The sequence below is a fragment of the Larimichthys crocea genome, chromosome VIII (assembly GCF_000972845.2).
Source record: "Larimichthys crocea isolate SSNF chromosome VIII, L_crocea_2.0, whole genome shotgun sequence".
In the NCBI taxonomy this organism is placed as follows: domain Eukaryota; kingdom Metazoa; phylum Chordata; class Actinopteri; family Sciaenidae; genus Larimichthys; species Larimichthys crocea.
Window position 1 is genome coordinate 21,742,903 of NC_040018.1, and position 24,577 is coordinate 21,767,479.

The 24,577-nt window shown below is 40.5% G+C and overlaps 1 long non-coding RNA gene across 2 annotated transcripts in view; it reads left to right on the forward strand.

The window, feature by feature from the left end:
* Nucleotides 1-24,577, forward strand: part of LOC113746382 (uncharacterized) — a 276,262-nt gene that overhangs the window by 123,279 nt on the left and 128,406 nt on the right. For both annotated transcript variants that reach the window (XR_003462818.1, XR_003462819.1), the window contains exons 4-5: nt 14,935-15,095; nt 16,518-16,570. This is a non-coding gene — a long non-coding RNA (uncharacterized LOC113746382). The remainder of the gene's footprint in view (nt 1-14,934; nt 15,096-16,517; nt 16,571-24,577) is intronic.

The following is a 24,577-nucleotide window of genomic DNA, read 5'->3' on the forward strand; positions in this document are numbered from 1 at the left end:
TGAGAATTTCCCTTTCTTATATGTCAACTCTCTCTCTCTCTCTCTAAGACACAGGGTGAAAAAGAGAAATGGAGAGAGGGAGCGAAAGAGAAAGCATGTGTGAAAATGAGAGAGATACACACATGGTTGAGGGAGAAATAAAAGACCTGGGGAAAAGCCTTTGTTTATTCCAACTTTAATTACACATTGGCTTTAATGACTCCACCAGTGTGTTTAAGGCTGGAGAAAGGGGGGAGAGAGGCTGTGGAGCCTTAATGATCTGTAGTAGTGGATGTCAGCCGAGCCGTTGGAGACTTCAAGCCCATTTTTAACGGTCCCTTTTGGTTTGGGCCTAGAGGCGACAGCGTAAATGGGGTTCATGCTAAGCCACACTAGACTAGACTCAGGGACTACTTCAGTGTCTGGTCAGCCTCTTTCGCAGAGGGGCTGGCCCATTTGGAGGCATCAGCAGCTGACCGCAGCAACTGTTGGACTTGTCAGTGTGCATCAGGTTACCCACTAATGAGAAGTAATAAGGGTTATCCCAACTTTATAAGACTTTGATCTCTGTGCATGGTGGGATTTAGACATAGAGTTGGGAAGGTAAGCTAAGATTGGAATTGGAATTTGACCCTCATTTTATGTGTGTGTAGAAAAGAGTGGAGGAAAAAGGAAACACAGAGGTAATTAAAAAGCTGTAACTTTGGAGTTTGGATGAACATTTTTTGGAGTATAATATTTTGTAGACTCAACCGAAATGGATATCTTGGATTAGTCACTCATGGGGAGGAAAACATAAGATTACCACCAGACTGGAAGCTTGTCCAAAATTACAGTGGTCAAACAGAGTTGCTCTCAAAATACAATATACCATAAAAGTCCACCACAAAGATGATTTATCTTACCAAACTTGAATCTTTCTCTGGGAACGATACATTAGTACATTGAACTCGGAACAGATGACTGTACTGAATTAAATCACTGAGTCATGTTCAGTTAACACAACAGAACATGTAGCTCTTTGAACAGCTGTGTTATTTGTTTTGACACACAGTTCTCTTAAAAAAAAAAAAAGAAAAAAATCAAACCACCTCCGCTTCAGCGCAGAATGTTAAACCCTCTTGTTCTGTAAAACAAATTCTCCGGATTATTCAAAGCTCTGAGAATTAGAATGGAAAAATCCATGCGTAAAATTACCGTCCATTCAACTTCAGGCAATATTTTCCTCTAGAGGCAAATATGTTAATTGGGCTTCCAGAGTAGCTCAATCCTCAGGTTATTTAATTTTCCCAAAAGCCTTAGCTGTGCTGAATTCAGAGGGAGCATGGGTGTAAAAGCCTTCACACCAGCAAGATGGCCATCAAGGGAAAAGTAGCAGCAATCAGGAAAAATGGAAAAGAAACTAACAGTGAAGGTTTGGAAAAACAGATACATCTGCAGTGCATTGAAAGCTGTAAAAGACATGGCAGTTGACGTTGTTAATGTTTTTTAAAATACCAAAAAAAGCTATTTTAATCTTTCATGATGTGGTACAGTAAATTCACAAATATGTTAATGTAGCAGCAAGCCACTAAATCACACAGAATGTAACCATGAATAAAACTGAACTAAGCTTGATCTGCCAAAGAATCCTCATCTTCATGACTGTCATGTCATCTAATTGCTTCTGTGTGTTTTTCCCAAAGACTGTGTGCAGCTCGGTCGCTGGCCCTCAGTGCTCCAACAGCCTGGTCAAAAAAAAAAACATCCTGGCAGGGTCCCAGGGTGGATGCATCACCCACGCACACTGCCCTCGCCAGCTCCCAGAAGTCTTTGTGGTGAACCACTGACCGTGCTGCTCCCTATTTTCCTCCAGCCCAGCAAATAATGTGTCAGAAAAAGATTATTGATAGCCCATAAAAGAAGAGCCAGAATGTTGTTGCCTCTCTGATTCAACTTTACAGAACAATACAAGTGCTAAACCATCAGTTTGAATGCTGCGCTGCCCCTGAAAGAGCACAGCGTTTATTTTTCCCATTGTTGTTTTGTTTGGATAAAATGAGTTACAACTGTAACATGAACAGACAACAATAACTTCTGTTTGTTTAAAATGCTGCTTCATTTTCCTTTTACATTTGAAAACCTTGTAGTAAGGTTGGCGACCTTGTTACTGGGTCTTTTCAAAGGAAAAAATTAGATTCCTCAAAAGGAACATTAAAATTTCCTCTCTGCTCTGTTGAGTCATTCACAGTTTCGCCCGGTTTACCAGACGTTGGCGAAGCTTTTGCTCATCTGGCCTAAATGTGGCCTGAGTGGGTGATTCTCAGACACACAAGGGAAGCTATATTTACAGAATTAACAACACACTTCATCCGCCACATAACAGCTGCCTGCTTCACTTAGCTGATTGAGACTGCAGGCCTGCTCCCGTTCGCGGAGCACCGTGATTGAACAGTTGGGGCAGCTTTATGTGTGTTTTGCTCTCCTGATGCTAGAAATCAACACTGACACTCCCATGCAAAAGCAAACACTTGTTCAGGCAGATTGACTGTGTTGGGACTGCTTGTGTGAAGTCCGCCCTCTTTTGTTCAGCGTTTCACTTTTAATGTTGATCGGCCATCTTATCCACATGTTGGCTTTCTGGGAGGCAGCGCACGGTGTGTTGCAGAGATAGAGTAAGATTTGGCTCAGCGGTGATGCTGTTAAATGAAAGAAAGAGCGGGTGATTCAAGTCAGTGTGTGTATACAACGCTGTTTTGCTGTAAAAACTGTGTTTATGTTCACTGCAGGCATAATTCACAGTGTGTGTTAAAAGGGCTGCAGGCTATGCAGACACATGACTGGCAAACTATTTCTCCCTATTGTGAGAACAAGAATAAAAAAAATAAAAAAAATCTATGTATGGGGAAATAAAACATGCTTTTTGACGTTGTGTATACAAAAAAAAAAAAAGAAAAGAAAGAAATGTTTAAATTCTCATGCCATGGCTGAATTTCTTTTCATACTCTGCATTATGTTTGTTGCTATATTCTCAGTCAAATCCAGATGTCAGTAACTTATACAAAGCCAGACATAAGCAGGGTATCATAACGTATAATAGGAATAATGGCCCTTTGATTTTTGGATTTCCTATTGGAACACCTGTCACTTTTTGGCAAGGGCACACCCCAGCACCAGGTCTCCTTTGGTAGCGCTGGGGGAGGAGTGTATGTATGAGTGTGTGTGAGAGAGAGTGGAAGATGAAACAGCCGCCGCGGAGGCAGTGATCACACAGACAGACGGGGTGAGTGACAGACAATACCTGCTGTAAAATTCCCTCACATCTCCCCTGATCTGTATTCATAGATCTCGGCTGCTACGCCACTGCAAACTGTAGCCCACACCAACGGGCTCTTTTGGCGCACCGCCCCGCTCAGTTTCACTCTTGCAACTCACTACACAGAACCCCTTTTTCTCTCCTTCCCAAAATATTTGCTGTCTTTTGTTCTTTGTCTAAATGATGCCTCTGATCACGAGGTGAGAGCTGAAAGGAGCTCCTTGACAAATATGGACTTTTTCCCATCTCTTCTAATCGCACCTAATTCTGCTCCTTCAAATGTAGGGCTCCCCTTTTCAGTGTATTCTTAGACTCTAATGCCTTAGAGATAAATACGATTTTGGGGACTTTCTTTTCTTGGCAAAGGACTACTGTCCTCGCTCAGCGTGATGGAATGATGAATGAAAACCCTCATATTAAATGTTTATTTGGCTTTTTCTACCTGCGTGCTGCGCACATTGTTCCAGATCACTCACATCACTTTCCAGTAATTCCTTTTGACTTTTGTACACTGTTGACACTCAGTGAAAGTCCTTCTAAGGGGTGGACACATGGCCATTATCAGTGCTATCAGAGCCCTTGTTATTTTGCTTTTACATCCCCCCCCATCGATGACTGACTCCAGGCCTGAAACGTCCTGAAACCTAAGCTATGTTACAAGAGAAACACACACACTCCAAGGACACCACAACACAGGGGCTGCTCAAACTGGATTAGGTTTGTTGTGGCAGATCTAGGTTTCAGGTTTGACTTGACTAATGTGTCGTTTAATTTCTTCGGGAATTGTTTTGACAAAACAAGTTAGCGTTAAGTCGGAAGTGTCGTCTAAAACAAAAAGGGTGTGTATGTTGGGTTTTTTGGGGTTTTTTTTCTTCTTCCTCTTCACGCTCGTGTGAAGCATATGTCAGTCATCAGCGAAGTGTTACAGTGGAAGTGACATCAGAACCCTGGAGGGCTTGCACTGTGAGAGAGGCTTTTTGATATGATTTCTGAGAACAGAGAGTTTAGTGAAAAGAAAGGAGTCGCTTGTGTCTCTGTTGTTGGAAAAAAAAAAAGAAGTCTTTCTATACAAACAGTGGAGATGAACTGGAAGGTGCTCTGCCACGCTTTTACTGAATCTTTATCATTGTAGCTGTCAGCAGAGGTAAATACCGTGATTTGTGTCGCTAAATTACACAGTTAGTGTGACAAGGGTAATTATTGTGACACACACAGATGGAGAAATGTTTGTCAGCCGTGATTATAATTACAATCATTCTGTGATACTGAAACTGAACAGTGTTGTGTTTGAATGACCTGCGTGTTGAAACCAATTTACTGTACTGCTTTACATTTTTCCCAACTTGATAGGCACCGACCAGCACACAATCACTAGAAGTATAAAAGTAAGTGGAACTCAGAGGTGCAATCTCTTCTCTGACCACGAGTGGACAGCTGGGACAAAGCTGCCGATTGGCCGGAGCCTGCAGAGCTGATCTTTATCCTGGCTTGTCTCAGGCTCGAGGTGATGATGCCCACAGCAGCCAGAGATTGATGGGGGGCCAAGACAAGCGGTGAGAATGAGCTCTGGCCTTTGAAGTCGTCCACATGGAGGGAAATTGATATATCAGTTTAAGCCCTGGACCCTATTAAAGGAGCCCCCGTCAGGTTAATGTGATAGCCTCCATGTTACCCCCAGACCCATTCAGGTCAGCCCTAATTCCTGCCCCCGCTCTTTGCAATCTCATTTTAGTTTCCCATCAGTAATGTTTTTCCATCAGAGAAACTCTACTAGGGAGTATATCACACAGTCAAACACTGGGCCATCTTTCTCTCAGAGTGATTTAAACCTCCAGCCAGCACGTTAATCACCAGCCAGAGATTCCCATGGTTTTTCTGTACAGACTGGACAGTCTTTAAAGTCGGTTTTGTAGCGGTATACACCTCCCTAGACAGCACTTCTGCATCCCTTCTCTCCTCCAGACCCCACTTCACTTGCTTCTTCTTCTTTCAAGTCCTTCCTGAGGACTCAGCCCCTTGTCCCCATGGTCAAACAGCTGAGCGGGGGCCCCTGGTCCACAGGGGTGAGCCCTGCAATCATTCATTTTTAATTGCATGCAGAAATACATTTACATTAAAAATGTAGAGCGGTGTCTTTTTAATTCAGACACAGTGTATTTATTATTAAACCTTTTGCCTTGGAGGTCAGCTCACAAGCAATCATCTGTCCATCAGATTCAAGACAATGCACGCACCTTGGTCGGCCAGATCATCCTCACATTTTAAACACGTCTGTTATTCACTTTGATTTTCTTCTTCTGTCTTAAGTCATCAGGCGGCACTGAATTACAACATCAAAAAGGAAAGTCACATCACCAGAATAAAATATGAATAAGACTAATGGCAAAAATCTATGCTTAAAAGGGACAGTTGAGAGTGGTCAAAAGCTGCAGGAAATTAAAAATTCAACTGAAGATAACTAATGTGATATTAATCTTATTCACATTTTGAAATCAACTCTCTTACAGTCCTGTAGCCGTCCTCTGAAGCCTCATCTCCTTCTTCTGAAGTTCAAGAAACTGTCTCACAAAATTTACCACCTTAGCCTGTGGCTATAGTTGACTTACAAGGACCACGTTTCTTTGCAAACCCTTCAAATTGTGTATTCTTTACATTAGCTGAACATTTTGGTGTGTTGCAAAATTATTTTTTTCTACTTTCGAAGCAGCCACTGGTCTGTATTAATTTAAGATAAAAAATAAAATAAAATAATTAATTCCAGGAACATGTTTAAGGTAATAAATACAATGTATGTTATGATTGCCTGGGTCCACACTTCCAAATCTGTCCACTCCAGCGAGTTTGCAACGAGTTGACCATTCTGCTAATGCAGTTGAAACTGCAAAATCATTTGACCAATGTGCTATTCACTCAAGATGTGATCCAGTGCATCTGAGCTGCATTTTTGTGAAAATTAAACTTAGACGATACACAGTATAAATGTGATGTGAGACACCTATCTCTTAGATTTTATTTCTAAATGTAAAATAACTATTTAGAAAATGACAATACATACATGAAATTGGAACTTCAGTAACTGATATGATCACCAGTTGATACAACTAACAACCCAAGAAAATGTTGTATATTGTATATTATGACACATAAACTCATAATGTCTTAACAATGTAACAGCAGTAGGGTCACTAGCTGTTAATTCACTGTGGCCTTGACTCATACAGCTACTTGTGACTGTAATCAAAAGATACACGTTGCCTAAATGTAAAAAAAAAAACAAAAAAAACAAGCTGAACACAATAAAAGTAGTACCTATAAGTAAGTGGCCGTGTGTTTGAAGCAGTTTACAGATATATATAGTAGGTGGACACAATAACAGGAACACATTTGTGGATTATAATATATCTTTGTGTGTGTGTGGCGTGACTTAAAAAAACAAACAAACAAAAAGAAAAACTGCCAACCAGCTTGCTCAGGGTCATGTTTAAATATTATTTTCACATTTACTGTAAGAAAAAAAAAAATCCATCCATTGCTTTAGCAGGTTCTCTGTCTTTTGGTACGACTTCTTTCTTTGGGCCTTCTTTATATCTTTGCTGAGAATCCTATATTCTGAGCTTCCGTATATAAAGAAAGGAAAAAAAGAGTGAAAACTCAAACAAATTTGTTTATAACAACGTCTTTTTAGATCTGTCGGCCCATGCATATTTTGTCTCGTCTGAGTCGAGAATGTTGAGATTAATCCCATGTTGTTCCTATTATTGGCCTCTCCTGAGACATTATGATGTGAATGACTGTCTAAGCGCCATCAGATCCATCAATTGGATTCAAAGAAATGTTATCCATTACTCTCTCCAACCCAGCAGATGTTGAGGTTTTTGTAAGTCGAATTCCTTTATTATGTTAATACCACTGTTTTGTCACATGCACCATTTCCATTTGAGTGGGGTGGAAAAATCATCAGATGGATTTGGCTCCCTCAATAAGAGATGTTTGACATTCAATGAGATGAGAAACATGAAAAACACATTTCAATGGCAAGTGGCATATGACAATCACAACAAGAAGGCCCTTTGAATGAACAGAAGATCACAATATAATCCTGGCAACATGTTGTGTTTTTTTTTAAGACACTGCCTTCTATAAACTTAGCATTGATTGTGTTGTTTTGAAATGTGCAGGATACAAAGGATAGGGACATTTTGTTGCAACAATGGCTGTTTTTTTTGCTGCTCCTGGCTGGACTTTTTCTTATAAAAGCTGACAACAAACATGCAGCCATATGGGCTTGTAGCCTTGAAGAAACAGGAGTGTGAAATATAGAGTTGGCTTCCTCTGTTGTTCGACATTTAAAATTAATTGGCACAGACATACCTATTCCTAGGCACACGCTGTCTTGTTTGCACACCAAGGTGTGGCTGGGAGTGCATATGTGCATAAATGTATAGTATAGTATGTGCAAAGACAACTCATTCTTAGTACATATGATGTTTAATATTTTTTCCCTCCTTCCCAGTCTGAGAAATATTTATTGACACTTAGCTTGTGATAAATTTAGCAGAGGTGATCATGAACCTAATTTAGATCAAGTATGTGTATTATATATGTTTGCGTTTATGTCTGTCTGAGAGTAAGAGTGTTGTGTGACCGAGTGCATGTACTGTGTCTGGATGTCTGCATATCTGCAAGTGTATGTGTGTGTGTGTGTGTGTGTGTTAGTCGTAGGCTCAGAGGCATAGCATGGGTCTGCATGAGGGAGTGTGGTGGCAGAGCACTCCTCTGATAGGCCAGATCCAGGGTGCACTGAAGCCTTTCGCATATATATGGAATTTTTGAATATCTAAACCATTATTTAGCATCCAAATCAGTTCTGCTTGTCTGACTGATGGACAATTTCAGTGTGACCCCGGTCTTTTTGCATGTGACCTATACTGTCGGGATTCTTGCATATTGTTTGGATGTTCACGTTGACTCCTCTCCCGTTTTTCTCTTTGATCCTTTTAGCATGCTCTTTGTGTCGGAATTCATGAAATATTCATAGCTGGACTGTGGCTTTTCCATATCTTTATGTACAATTATTGGCAGGCGTCCTGTTATGTCGAGCCATCTTAATAGTAGGTATTGGGCTCGGTTAAGTGTGACTTCAGATTTTTCTGACAGTTTAGCTGGTCTGTGTTATGAATTGATAAGGTGGGGCATTATATTTGCAGATTGTGCAGCGTGGTTGCCTTTTTAGCCTACCATTAATATTGATAAACGCAAATAATGTGTCTCACATGAGAGACTTAAGAGCAGCTCTGGAAGATGAGATTTGGAAGAAGCTATTATTATTATATGATGCATGTGTTTATTTTTGTTTGATTATTATTATTATTAGTAGTATTATTATTATTATTATTATTATTATTATTTCCAAATAACAGAATATATCCAATGTTTTATTAACAATTCCCTCTTTGGTCTCTCTAATAATCACCTTCATCGTCACCTTAATAGAGTCCTGATTGGAGGTATGCTGGTTGTGTCGATAATGCTAACAGGGTTAATAGTGTGTTCCTCTCCATCATGACCAGTGCTATTGGCAGCTGGAGTAATTGGACAGAGGATGTCATTATCATGCCCCGTGTGCAGCCGAGGATTTGCAGGACCACAGAGGCCCGCGGTGTGGCTCTTGCCAAACACACCGCTGTCCTCTGGAGTTTCACATGTAAATACTGTCTATTCTCCCAACATTTAATAAATGTTTCTGGAGGTTTATTAATGTGCAAATGGGTGAAAGCGCTGCTCCCCCCGCGCCAGCACAACGTGTGCACAGAGGCACAGAGCTGTTTAAGGAGAAGAGATTCACAAATCAGCCAGTGTGGAGCTAAGCCTGTGGCTCTCTCCACTAGGGAACCACTAAGAGTATTTAATTCTCTCTCTTCCCCACCCCCCCCCACTCTCTCCATATATGCGTATGTGACCTGTGTGTGTGTGTGTGTCTGCATGTGCGTGCATGAGAGTCCATTACCTGCCCAGGAGTCTCCATGTTTACTCATTTGTACCATTCTCCAATAAGTTCTCCCAGTGCCTCTCCAGTCCGTGAATGGCAGTCGCTGTGCGAGTGAAATTGGGCCGAAAGATGTGAGAGACATCCAGATACTGGTATCGTGCATAGAGTTCCTACACTCACAGGGGCATACAAATGGGCAAATCTAAGGATAAAGGCTCCCAGGATCCAGCTATAGTCATATGAATGCAAATAGGATTAAAGTGCCAGCTTTAGAGGCTGATATACAATTCACAGCTCTTATAGGAGCCTGGCTGCAGCCAGACCCCGTGCACCATCCTCTGCTCCTTGAAAATGAGGATGTTTATGAAGATGGCTTTCTTGTCCCAACCTCCCCTTCACTTTTTTTTTTCTTCCTTCTCTCAAATTGAGGCTCACTGTGATTAACAGCTTGGAAGGCCACTCTCATTAGCATTCACTTTCTCATCTTTCAGGTGTTTTTCAGTCAATATTAGTTTGATCTTTGTCTGGGGGATAAATGATTGGCTTGATGTAGTGTGCATTTGTTTTTACAAACTCAACAGAGTGAACTACAAAGGGCTTTTCATTCAGGTTTAGACAGCACTCGAAAGGATTTTTTTTTCGCCTCTTTTTTTTTTTTTTTTTTTTTTACTTGGCTGATTTAACAAGCGCTTAAACTGACTGATCTCAAAAAAAAGAAAGAAAAATGTGTTTCATGCTGCGGCTGGCTCTTTCTGTTTCACAAAATAGTTAGTGAGTGCAGTCAGGGCCTCTGTGTCCATAACCTTTCAATGACTGTTGATCGCAATAAATATTACTTGACGTTTGGCTGCCGTTTTTCTTGTCGGGGGAGAGAATAACAAGGGCCATTCTGCTTCATATATTTTCACTCATTAGGTTCTCTTTGAGAAACTAAACCTCGTCTTCCTCTCTCTCTGTCTTGCTTTCCTTCTCTCTGCCCCCCTTGTCTGTGCTCTTAGCGGGGCTCTGTCAAAACCAAGGCCTGCTTTATCTCCATCCATGAAGTTAAGAAAGCTGGCAAAGCTGTAAATTCGGACGCCCTTCGTTAGAAGAGCTCCCCCAGCTGTAATTCATCTCAATCCTCAGCGGTCTTTAGTTCCCTTTCAGAGGCTGTAAAGTACTGCCTAACACTCACTGGGAGCTGGGAGAGATGGGGGTACAGAGGACCCAGGGGTTACCAGAGAAGGGCTCGTGTTTGAGGGGACAGTCCAGGCTCTGTGACACATCGGGGTCAGATGACAGACCCGGAGATGATATATGGATGCTCGTGTGACACGGTGCTAACAAGACTGGCTTTTACAATGGGTCTCTTTTTTTCTTTTCTTCCCGCTTCTCCTTCCTTTCTCCCTCATTCACTTTTCCTAGTCTCATTTGCTCTGTGTCTCTCCTTCAGTTTCAATCATCACTTGTTAGGATGTTGTATCCTTTTAAAACCTCGACCTGTGACAGGTTTCAAATCAGTGAGCAGAAAAAGATAATATGGAGTAATATTGCTGTGGAGAAGACTAGTTGGAAATTCTTAATAAGATTTCAGTAAAGAGAAAATAGCAAAAGCAAAATAAATGTCAACTCTGAATGTTACATTTGCAATGTGAAAAATTAATTATCTCTATATTGAATGATCTAATGATCAAACTTTGCATTCATTTCTTTTTGTAAGTGAGTAACTAAGGCTGGTCTTTACGTTCTGTAGTATTTCATGAACCCATGTAATCATACACTAATTATCATTTTATAAGAGTAGGTTCATTTTTTTTTAAACTGTAGAAGTAAATTGCTTCTAAAATTATTTTTAGATTACACTTTTATGGGACATGGCCAGAAGGATGAGACAGGGTCAGAGGGGTTAAAGCCCCACTCATATGGTATTATTATATGAAATCCTGGATCAGCTATAGCATAAATCAGAGAATAAATCTTTGAAAACAAACCCACCCGTTTGAAATTTCACAGACCTTACACATGATAAAATAACAAAGCTCCTCATTTCCTGTTTATCCTGCACATAAAGGCAGCCATCACATACAGGTGGCTTCAACATGTTTTGAAACAGTAGCTATAAGCTAATTTAATTTATGAGGAGATGACCAGACATGTGCATGTGTAAGATCAGAGTGTGAACTTTGTGTAACTATGTTCTCTATTTTTGTGGTCCAGTAAAACTCATATTGGCTTGATGGCCAGGTTTTATTTAGGGACGTTCGTCTGGAGGAGGAATAGAGTGAGCTGTGTCCATGAGGGGGCAGTTTGTTAGAGGACTCATTTGATGGGGAGTCTGGGAAACAGGTGGGGGGTGAGAGTGTGTGTTTCTGTGTATGTGTGTGTGTGTGCTGGGGTGAGGGGTTAGAAATAGCACTCGGAGCTGGGTCCTTATGTACCAACTATCCACCCAGCCAACAAGGCAGGAAGAGAGGCCTCTGCCTGCCTTCCTCCTGCCCACATTCCAGCTCAGATCTGATTGCAAGACAAACATGGCATCTCACCCCGGATCCCTTGGTAAACATTTTCTGGAATAGAAAGGCTGTGAATGTCTAATGAGTTAATTTTGAGAATACAGGAAACTGTCATGTGATCACAGCCCAGTTGAGTCAGTCACAATTTATAGTACAGTCAGGTACCATTTCCCTTTAGTTATAATCACAGACCCTGCAGGGCTGCTTTTCTTATTGTGTGTAAGGGAGCTAGCTAAGAAATAGGCATTTATATATGCATCACTATCACTTACCAGCAAGAGTCAGAGACTATATTGTTTAAATAACCACATTGGTTAGATGGCTTCATGTTTTTATTGTACCAGCAACATCTGGGTCCACATTTGTGAGGTTAAAAGAGAAGGCTGCTGCTTTAGGTCAGAACCTAAAAATAGGACAGTCTTCAGAAGCTGTGCCACAGGCAGCCAGGAAATGCTTTGATTTCTCTTCCCCCCTTTTTTTTTTTTTGATTTTATAAGAATATTCAATAAAGCCTCTGGATCTGGCAAACAGGTGGCAGGGCTTAGGTTCCCCCCACAGTGCTAAAGCAAACTTCCCCTACATATTTTAGCATCACAAAGCCCTGTAACACATGCAAAATAATGCTCCTCTGTTATTTACTGTATAGTTAAAAACTCTGCGTTTTTCTCTGGTGAAATGTGGCCAAAATAATGGCATTATTGATAATAAACAAGGGGAAACATATTCCCTCTGTTTATTCATTAAAAAGTATTAGCAGAGTATTAATGTGGTATTAAAATAGTCTAGAATAAATGACTCAGGGTTTCGGTGTGTATATGATTGTGTGTGTTTGTGAGCATGTGACGCACATTGTGGATCGTCTCAGTAACCTGAAGCCAGGCTTAAGGGCCCACCTGTCTCTAGTTGTGGACAGACGTGGCCTGGCTGCCAGGCGCTCCATTCATCTCTATTGCTAATGCTAATACTAATGCTAACATTAGTGCTAACATTAGCTACTGTTCTTGTTTCACTCCGTCAGCCTCATGCCATTCCCCTGGCCTGAGCCAAAAGGGAGACTGATAGCCTACTTATGCTGATGGCCTTACTCTACATTTATTATATTAGTGCCTGGAAATAAATACAATAAAAGATATGTGTATATATTAAGTGATGAATTTTTAATAGTTGCTTCGGGTTGTTAAGTTATACGTTATGAATGCCTGTGGGGAAATTCATTTCTGACAGACCAACTACAGTCCAACTACAGTCTAGTGCTTTGGTCAAGGGCAAGCCTCTAATACCAACAGTAACTTGGACATCTTTGAGTAATCTACATGAATTATGGTGGAGGAACATGTTCCACATCATTGGCCCTAGTGAGGTTTGAGCTATTTTGTTGTCATGTGACCGTGCTTACCACTAAAACCCCATGCATACTTATACATACACTTCTGTGTATCTGGAATAACTTATTTTTCGGAAACTTGTGAGGAACACAAACAAGCTGTGTGAACTTGTTTGACATTTTACATGGCAATCAGTTACTTATTCCCATCTAGCTCTGTTTTTGTCTTTGGTTAGATGTGTCGGTCCGCCGTTTTGTGGTAAGTAGATAGTGTACAGTGAGTTTTAAGCATTTTTTTTTACCCCACTAAAACAGCTGCCTGTTACACTGAAAACAATGTTATTTTCACATTGGCATTCGACCCATTGTTGTAAAAATAAAAATGTCATGGCCAGGATATAGCTCAGTTTTGGCTCAGTAAGTTGTAAAATGCTTACATTATAATTGTATGTAGGTATGTGGTGGGCCTTTGTCCTACTAATGTATACATTCACTTCCTAGCATTTTACACCACAGATGTACAAGTCGTTGTGTTGAAAATATGTTGAAAGGTAATTAAAAGTACAACTACAATGCCAAACTAATTAAGTTTTGAAGCAGGCGAGTCCTTTTGGGGAAAAAAAAAAGAACAATATAGAAATCTTAACTCAACTTGTTGAAAACTTGAAAAAGGGTCTTATCTGTGTATAGGGGAATTTGCCAAATTAAGTGTTCAGTGCAACAACATATGCTTTAATTTGCCTGGAAAATGGGTTGCATAGTGAGATCCATGGTTATGTCTAAGAGTGTTACTTTAGCTTGTTCTGTTTTTTTTTCCCTGTGTAATTACAGCGTGTTTTCTTTTGGCAACATGCATCCTGGAATTAGCAAATGAATGTTTTAACCCTGTTGAACTTCCACAGTGTTTTATGCACTCCCCTCCCTATTACATCGCATGGCTTTGGAAATGAACACAGCCACTAATGACCTTTAGCATCACTGGCAAGTTTTAAGTGTGATCAGTGGGTATATGTTTAAATGTGTTGTCCTGTGCCTCAGGAGATTACAGTAACGATACCAATTAGCCCAATCTCATTAGCCAGCGAAACTCCACTGAGTCACACAAATTAAGGACCCTCTCTAATCTGACAGTCCTAGAAATGGTCCCGTGCCCTCTGTGTGTGTGTGTGTGTGTGTGTGTGTGTGTGTGTGTGTGTGTGTGTGTGTGTGTGTGTGTGCATGAGAATGTAAAAGAGAGACAAAGAGTGTGGTCTTTCATTTTGTTAACTGTGGGTTTATGTATGACCTATTAACTCCAAATGTGTGTGTATGTGGGAGTGTGTGTGCATACAAGTGTGTAAAGCTATAAGCTTAATTACCAGTCAAGGATCAGACACAGCTTCTATATGTATACCCTCCCTGCTTACACACACACACACACACACACACACACACACACACACACACACACACACGCACACAGCAGAGCAGCATCTAACTTTCATGTGTTTGTTTGGACATTTTCACCGCCTGGTGATTAATTTATGAATTCTTGAAAGATGGAGGGTGCGCTCACTCTCAGGTTTAAAAGCTTCATGTGTTCCTCCTGTCTCTCTCTCTCTCTCTCTCTCTCTCTGATACACACACACTCACACACATTCTCACTTCATGTGTCTGTTTTTAAGCATTCTTAAAAGATTTGGTCCTATAATTTTAAAGACATTTTTGATATATGCATCACAATACTTTGATTCTATCTGAACATGTTACATTAGACTACTTCAAATCTGCTTTTTAAACCATGCTTTGTATATTTTTAAACCTTGATATAATATATAAGAGTTCTCTCTCTGTCTCTCTTGCGCTCTCTCCCCAGGCCCACATCTGATTAGTGTCTATTAAAGATCAGAGGGGTGAAGAGGAAGTGCCCTGCTGATCTAGGTGCTGAGTGCTGTGTTATCTTTGGATGAGTTTGGCCGCCCCGCTGGCACACCACAGTACCTTATTACTGAGTATATATGAGCACCTTTGAAACAGGTAGGTTTTGAACTGAAGCAACATGGATTATCTACTCGTTTAAGGGGCAAGCACTTACTTTAAATAGGGATAATTAATTTCTGAATAAATGCATTGATTTCCGCTGTGTAATTCAATAGGATTACTGTTGCCCAGTGGTGTAAAATGAAATGTACTAAAATAAGTCAGCTTCACTAAAGAAGTGAAGCTTGGTAACTTGTTTTTTTTTTTGTTTTGTTTTTTTACTAAACCTAATATAATGCTGTGTGTATGGTGTTCTGCAAATCTTTCAGACCCACAATTCCAGCTTTAAACGGATTAATCATTTAATGATCAGTTGTGTTGTTACAGTGTACACACACCAACAGCTTCATATGTAGCAACAGGAAAAAAAGTCATTTTTTTCCCCTTCCACAGTTCGTCTCACAGTCAGTGCTTTCTCTTGGGATTTGTAGACCCGTGACTCTATGACCCAAACCTAACCTTAACCATAACCAGAGTATGTAAACGTAACACTTTTATTTGTTGGTTGTCATACTGTACAGGCTGTGTTCAGTGGGCTGAGGGAATTAATGATATTTCTGTTTTCAAACATTGCAGAAGTATTAATTTAATATCATATAAGATATTTGTTGTCACCTTTTGTCCTGAATTTACTGTATGTACAGATTCCAGATTTTAATTGTTTCCTTTGTCTGAAAGCTAAATGTGTCTGTAAAGAATAAAACACAGTAGTTCAGCTACATTTAAATTAAATTAGAATGTATTATCATCAATGACACAGGAGCTGTTTTAATCTCATAGTGTGTATTTGATTTTTTCATTAGTTTTTTTTTTGTTTTTCCATTTCACTACACTATTTTACTTTTTACTGACATGACATTACATTACACCGTTTTTGTAGAAAGTGTTATAATTTACCCTTTAAAAAAAGCTTACGCCACTCCACTAAGTCCCACTAATGCCGTTTAACCCTGTGTTTCCCCTTCTCTGATGCTTGGTCTCATTAGGTCAGGATTAACAGGGGATTACTGTAGCCATGGGCTACTTGCTCTTTAACACTAATATCTCGAAGAGATGCTCCATAATTTCATTTTGAACGCCTCAAATGACTTGAAACAGACGGGGGTATCTGGGCCTTGGCAGCTAATCAAAGAAAATAACTCGGGGATGGCTTTGATAGGGGAGCACTTTCCACTCATGCCTTCATAGAGGCTGCGTTTATTTATTGTCCTCAGAGGCAGGAAATTAAAGCTGGCGTGTTTAGTGTAATTGGTCATTTTGTGTTATTCACATATCATCAGGCCCCCGCAGATTAACAAGTACCTGTTATTGCAAAAAATAATTTCTTTTAGTCAGATGACTTGAGGGATGAAGGGTATTATTCTGTCTCTGCATTCATTCTCATTTTCCTCTTTCGTCTCTTCCTTCCTTTATTTACAGCTCTGTTTTCCCGGGCCAGATGTGGAGGATGACTGAACACCAGGGCTCACAAGGTGTGTGTCAAAGAGTGTGTGTGTCATTGTGTGTATGAGAGAGACACATCAAACTGAATTGACGAACACACGGGCCACTCGCTTCAAGGGCCTGTGACAATCATGACATCAAATCCAAGAATTCTATGATACACACGCACAAATACACACAACACAAACACACACACGCACGCACGCATGCATGCAGAGTCTGTCACACAGGCTCAAAATCCTGCTCTCAGGAAACCTTTTGGTGGTGTTGTAGGTCTAGTCACTGCGGCAGCTGTTGCTGTTTGTGCTGTTGTTTTGGATGAGATCTGTATCTGTAAAGAACTGAGCAACCTCCACAAAATGTCTATGATTGATCACTGTATTCTGCCATCATCTTCTGTCGCCTTACTCGCTCGGCGAAAATCAAAACACTTTGCTTTCAAAATTCTCAAATATGGAGAACAGTGTCGGGAAGTAAATTGGCATCTTTTTGGTTTGTTTGTGTGCCTTGTAACTCTACCTAACAGCCACCAGGCCACAAGACAACAGAGGAGTGATTTCAGTTACACATCTGAAGTCAAGCAGCGATATAACACCGCCTGCCAAAATGACACTCAAGTGAGCTGTAATGACTACATTGTTTTTACTGCGTCTCTTTCCACCCTTCTTCTAAGCAGCAGGCAAACGCACCATCGTAAGCTAGCGGCACACCGAAGTCTGTGTGCTCTGAGAACTTAAGGAGTTTTGAAAGTTAAAAGAGGGCTTTTCTTCTCCCTGATCCTGTTGTGATGTTTCCCTGGCTGTCTTTTTTGTTGGAGTGCACTAGACGATGCTATTATGTTAGAGGTAAAGTAATATGACTGTGACAGGCTTCAGTATCCATTTGAAAAGCACGTTTGGAAGACAGCCTCGTGTAGTGCAACGCCTTCCTTTAAGAAATGCACTTGTCCCTCATGCACACTTTCAAGAATCTTGTTAAACACAAAAGGAGCAGCACCTGCTTCTGTGGGACGAAGTGGGGGGAAAAAAGAGAGAGGAGAAAATAACTTTCAAAAAATATATTATAAATGTGCTTGCCAGGTATATGAATGTCGAGTTGAATTTGGTGCAAAGCCTGAAACAGTGCAGTTAAAGAGCTTAAAGGCTGACCTTGAAAAGTCTGCCGTCAGAATCGTGTTAGTAGACCTGCTTCTCGCCTGTCAAGGTACGGTAGAATCACGACATTGTTTATTCACTTTGATTTGTCAGGGATGCATGCAAGAGTATTGACAAAAGATCTCTCCTCGCTGCACCTCCTGCCTGTGTATCCCTTCTGTGTTTCCATTTCGCCTTCACTGTGCCTGGTACCATGTGCGCCACAGTCGTGCCCGTGCATGGACCTTTATTGATGTCCCTGCCTAATTATGTACCTCTGCTAGTGGCACTTAGGGAAACATTGATGAAATGTTTTATTTTAAGGGTCAGCGCCGCCCATTAGAATTAGCACCGACATAGGCTAAGACGTTTGTCATGCGTGTCACACACTGCTCTCTCTCTCTCTCTCTCTCTCTCTCTCTCTCTTCCAGCCCTGCCTCCCCCCATGTGCACTCCATCTGTGGGGGGGGTGGGGGCTTGGCGGTGGTGGTAAAGGGGTTGATGGGGGGTGCTGTCCATACGGGGGCTGTGGTCCTCTCAGTGTGGCACATCAAACTCTATAAAGGGAATCATTTATGTGCCACTCCCTATTACTGAACAGCATGGAGACAGCTAATGAGGGCCAAGGCAAAAGGAATATATCCACCACTTTGCTGTTAGACAGACACTGGCAGGGAAAGAAAACCAGGAGTCTTCAGGGAATCATTGTTTTCAGGAAAAAAAAGAGAAGAACAAAAGGAGTCTGTCTGTCTGTGTGTGTGTGTGTGCGTGTTTGTGTGTGTGTGTGCGTGTGCGTGTGTGTGTGTGTGTGTGTTTTTCTCACACCCGCTTCATCGTCAGTTTATTTATTTATTTCTTCACCCGCTAGCGTTGTACTTAAGCTATGGTAACAGCTTGAGGTGAAGATTCTGCAAAACACACATCGTTTTGTGCGTGCTGTGTGTGCGTTTTTTTCCTCTTTCTTTTCCCACTGGTGAATATCTGATTTATGGTGATGGCGGGAGTAAATATGTGCGTGCGCCTACCTGTAAATAAATGTATACCATGGGTGTGAGTGCTAATGGACACCTATGTCGGACCATGTATGTTTGCAGTGTATGTGTATATGTGCGCATGCACGTGTACGTGAGTTCACACGCGCACAAAGGGGTCTAGTGGTGCTGATAAAAAGGTAGCTGTGACATTTCCAATTTGCCATGCACCAGCCCACTCCATTTTCTTCCCTGCTGCCTCTTACATGGTAGAGTAAGCCTCTAGGATTGACAATAATTACAGCCTGCATAAAATGAAGAGGGTAATATGAACACAGCTTTGCCATAATTGCCTTTTCATTATTTGCTAACAGTGAGCTATTCAGTCATAAGAAAGAGATTGCATAGTAATTGGCTGACAATGGGAGGCTGAGGCTCTGTTCAGAGGCTGTGGTAATTTTTGTGTTGCTGTGAAGGTTTTTTGAGGGGCTTTTTTTATTTAAAATCTGAAGCATTAAACTGTAATTTAAAACTACAATTTCCAGCATGAATGAAAATCTGGGTATTAACATGAGCTCCTATTTAGAGTGGAACATCCTATTAGCAGTATTAGCACTATTTGGTAACTTTCTATATGGGCTGCCTCTCAGCCCAAATGGGATTTGAGACAGCTTTGTTTCTCTCTCAGTCAGTCTCACACATCAACAACACAAGGTTGTTTACACTGGTGGAAATTTCCTGTGTAACGGGTGTATAGGCAAGTGTGTTTGTGGTAATTGAGGGTTAGGTAAAAAAGTTTGACAGTCTGTGGCACACAAACGCACGCTCAAACAGAATCAGGATGCATATGCTCACTACATACAACCACACACATGCGCGCGCACACACACACACACACACACACACACTAGGATGTAGCTCAGTTGTGTTTTCATTGAGTAATAACCGAGCATCAATTTGTTAATATGAGAGGCACATACTTTTGCACTCAGGCAACATGAGAATATTTATGCCATACATCCGATAATGTTTTTCAAAGCAAGCAATCCATCTCATATATTACATCACAAACCATTTGCTGTGTTGCAACGGTAGGCCTTATGTTAATTTGGCTAAACAGGATTTTGAGGTTATGCCTGGGCCTCTGGAGATGTTGCTACAATATGATGTCAAGGACGATGAAACAAGACAGGCAGAGTATGCTGTGTGTATGTGTGGAGAGACACAGGACGAAGTGATCCTTAATAAACATTAAGACCCTCTCATATATCAGGACGAATTCAGGTCATCTGACATCCTATTCTGATAACTATATTTTGGCATTTACTGGCACACACACACACTCCTATAAAGCTCTTCAGTGAATATGAATCATTATTATTTTTTCTATAACTCACCTTCCAAACATGGTGGGTTGATCTTGAAATGTATTCGTTTGCCAATTACTTGCTAGAAATGTCACGAGTAACATAATTCTGTTCTGAGAACAGAAACTAATTACTTTGTCTTCTTACAAAAGCCAAACATTGAGCTGCAATACACACTGATTTGAACTATTATTTGGAGATGTATAAAATGATATTTGCAACAGGTCGCACGTTCAAAATAACAGTGATAAATATATTCTACATGCATAATATTAAAGTGATATGATGATTATTATTTCTTTTTTATAATCAGACTCCTACTTAGTGAAATACAGTTACATATCATTTGTTACTAATTAACCTGTTCCTGTCGACACACACATGTCAGAAGGCTTTTAGTGCTTTATTGCTAAATGGACAGAAGGAAAAAATTATTAAAAAAAAAAGAGAGATGGTGAGAGAGAGACCCAGTCTGTTTTGTTTTGGATCTGAAAGATTGGAATTCCTGTGAAATGGCCGTTTGTGGCTGAGCCAGGTCGAGCCAGCCTATTCTTTATTTGGAACAAGCCTAGTTGGCACAAGACAACTCGGAACACTCCTCTCCCTCTCCTCTTTATAGACGTCTCTTCTCACTCAGACCTTATTCTTCACTGTAGCTAACAAACCCTTCAGTCAATCAATATTTATCTTATATAGTGTGCTGCTCCTCAGTAGCCATAATCGTTTAGCTCAAGTGCTTGCATGAGTGAGAAATAAATTACATTTACAGTGCTATCATTGAGGGCCTGATGTTTCCCAGGCATTAGCGGATATTTAGAGATGGCCAAACGTGGTAGGACATTAAAGAACAAGGCTGAAGGAGATTGATTAGATGAGCAAACAACGGCCAAGCAGATGTAGAGACTAAGTGGAGGTTAATATGATTGCTGAACTGAAGAATTATCCATCTAAGTCACTTAAGCTAATATTGACTCTTAAGTTTTTATTTTAGTTTAAAATAAGTGGTATAATTCACTCAGGGTGGCGTCCAGCCCAGTTCAGCTCCTGGAATTGTTTTTTAAATGTATTTAGTTTTTCATAAAGTGGTGTGAACTTGATTCTAGTGTGGTAACTTCCCTCATTTAAATACACTTTTGCTTGTTTTCAGACAAATTACTGAAGCAGTTTTACTTGTAAAAATTTTTTTGCTACAGTATAATTCTTCAGCGATACAAAAAAAAAAACAAGGTTATCTAGTTTTCTTGTACTCTTTATTTAAAGATCAAAATCAGATTTTAAGGTGTGGGTGTGTTGTAAACATGAATAATATTCTTCCACATGTGCTGAGATCCTGATGCCAATAACTTTCCATGTCCATCCACTTGGCCGCTCCAGTCTCTGGCAGTCTCTGCTTGATTCCTCTTTTCCCCCGTGATCATAACCATGGTACACCAGCCAGGCAGGTGCTCTGTGTGTTTAAGGTGTAAGTTGGTATGATAATTATCTAACACAACGGGGTTGCTGCTCTTATTAGTAATTAGCTCCTACCAAAACTGATTGGTATGGGTTCCTCCGCTCATCCCTTTTAATGTTTAAACATTTACTTTGTGCTTGAAGGATTTGTTTGTATATATCTTGTGTGTGATGAGCGCTTTTCAAGTAATTGGCTCCTCGGGGACAACACTTTCTAACAGTTAAAGAATAATTACAGCCCTATGAAATGTTAAACTGCCCTGACTGTCTTTTCGCAGGGGCTTAATTGCGTGCAACAAGTAAGGCAGGCTTTTCATTTTGTTCCATCACAGGAACGGACTGAACTCTCATGGAAACACACAGAAATTTTGTCGAGTCGTAAATAGCTTCTCATATGGTAATTTTGTAGGACACCAAAGCAGTCTGAAAGGCTCAGCTCTCATTGAAAGCGATGCCGGTAGCTTGTTTTTTTTTTGTTTTGTTTTTTTTATGTTGTGGATAGGGGAAGCGAGGGCCTGGTGTCTGTGTTTTTATGCTCTAATGGACTTTTGCATATATTCATTATAAGGGGATCCTTAAAGAGGGAAAGACAGCATAAAATATCTACAATTACTGGGCTTTTGCTGCTTGTGGAAGCATGGTTGAAAGGGTTTGTTTACGTCTGTCCATTGTTGATACATGGAAAATATAAATTCACACTATACTATATGAACATTATGTGTATGAAGCTAATGTTTTCTGATTGTAGTTGTTTCTAAAAGGCGTTCATTTTTCAAAAGCCAAATGATAATCAAATCCACATAGCTTGATTTATTTATTTGCTTACATGTTGTAAACAATAAGTCAAGTCCTGTAGAAAGCTCTATGGTTTATGTTTGTCTGTACGGATGTGCCAGTATTTTTCTGATTTTTCGTCAAAAATCTGTTTCAGTACAATATGTGATGCGTCTGCTAAATACGTTCATTTGTTAACACATTTTTCCATTAAATTGAACAAAATAGCTGAGAAAAAAAATGTGTCACTTGGTCCAAGAATATCATTCTGGTATTATCATGTGGGATATTCACAATACACAATGAATGATGTGGTTCTTCTGAGCCCCAAGGGTGCAATAGGTCAGCACATAGGTGATATTTTCACACTTGCATAAAGTGGAGATTATTCAGATAAGCTGTCAGTTCATAGCTACAATGAATATGAATTGAGCCATATATTTTCATATATTGTGTGATTGTGCATTCATTGTATTCCATATGTAAGGACTTCCATACCCTGAACCTTCTATTTTGCTTGTACATTAGATGTAAATGTTGGCATTGTTTGAAACTTAAGTCATGAAATGTAATGACTGAAGGTTTTTTTTTTTTCTTAGTACACATATGCATAGACACACCTCTGCCCTCCACTTTATAACATCCACTAACATGTTGTCACCATGTTTGAATACTTACTTTTCCATACACTGCTGTCACTCCACATGCTAATGATTTAACGTTTGGTATGCGTTTATGTTTTCCCCACTGTGTGCTGAAATAGTGTGTTTTATTGATTTTGATCCAGCAGGTTCCTGGCTAAATGCACCATTGATTTAAGAGGAGTGGATGGGCGTTGCGGTTTGCATGCCTCACATTCCTTCCTGAAATACAGCCCTGCTCTGGTCCTCGCTGGGGGCTTGGGTCGGGCGGGTTAGAGCAGACTGACCCTCCCGTATGGTCCTCATCATGCCTCATCCTACCGCTTTTATAGGTACACTGCTGTTCTTCGCTGCGCTTGATGAGTGTTGGATTAGGTTCGCCTTACAGGTATCCATCATCTCTCAGCTCCTAATAACCCAGTGTGACTAAAGCCATTCCCTTTCCTTTTCCCCAGTTGGATTGCCAGAATAATATAATGCATTCAAGTGAATTGCAATGGGCTCAGTTTGGCAGTGCTGGCATGCATTGTGCCCAGTGGGCCCTTTGTAAATAAAATGTTATTACACGCCTGGATATTTCATGCCCTGTGTGCACATAGGGCTCACTGGTGCCATACTTCCACAAGATCACACGCAGATGTTAATCAGAGATTAACACACACTCAACACAGGACTCAATCAGCCTCTGAATTGCCATGCTTCCTAACACACTGATTAAGAGAAGAGCCTACCATGCAGAACTCTCCTGTAGCTTTTTACTCAAGGATCTTAAGTGCTGATAATTATTTTCTTAATTAGTGGATAGGCGTATGATGCAGTGAGGTATGTGTTGTACTGATGCAGATGTGATGTTCCGGAAACATTTTATATGTTTAATTTTCCCCCCTTCTGGTATTTTCCTACTTGTTTAATTATGGTGGTGTATGGAAGCAAATCAGATGAGCTATACTCACTGTTCTGACTGCCGCAGTCACAGAAATGACAATCTGACTAAAAACCTTGACTTAATTATGAGATTCTCCAGATAGAGATGAATGTAGACAGTGTTACATGTTTTCACACTTCTCTAAAAGTATCTAGACATGACATCCAGGTGTGAGTCATGCCGCTCTCCAGACCTCTGTTAGTCTTTGGGGGGAGTTTACTACGACTGACATGATATATAAGTCAACGTAGCCACAATAAAAAAAAAAAGACACGCTATCCGAGACTACTTTGTTGTTTTCACGACAACACACTTTAATTTTGTGGATGTTTCGGTTTGGATGGCCCTTTGGGGGATGTGTGTTTATGTCAGAGGTAGTAATATAGTGTTTAATGTTTAATCTAACTTAATTATGTGTGTTTGTGTAACCCAGAATATATTTGGGGATTCCATGGTAGCTGTGATGAATTTGGGAGATAGTGCTAACAGCCTGTGCCTGCTAGATTGAGCCCTATGATCCAGAGGGGAAGAAACACAGCCCATGGCTAAACAAATCCTCCTTTGTTTTGGGGTGTGCTGAGTGATCTCCATTGAGAGGAGGGGATGGGTAAACACTGCTAGCTCTATAGAGCTACACATTGTAAACACACAGCGCTCATTAACTATAATGAGATGTTATGAGGAACCCTTGAGCTCATTGTGTGGCTTCTAGAGAAGAACCTGCCTGCTATTGTTGTTGTTGTTGTTTATGCAAAGCAAATCATGGCTTTAGG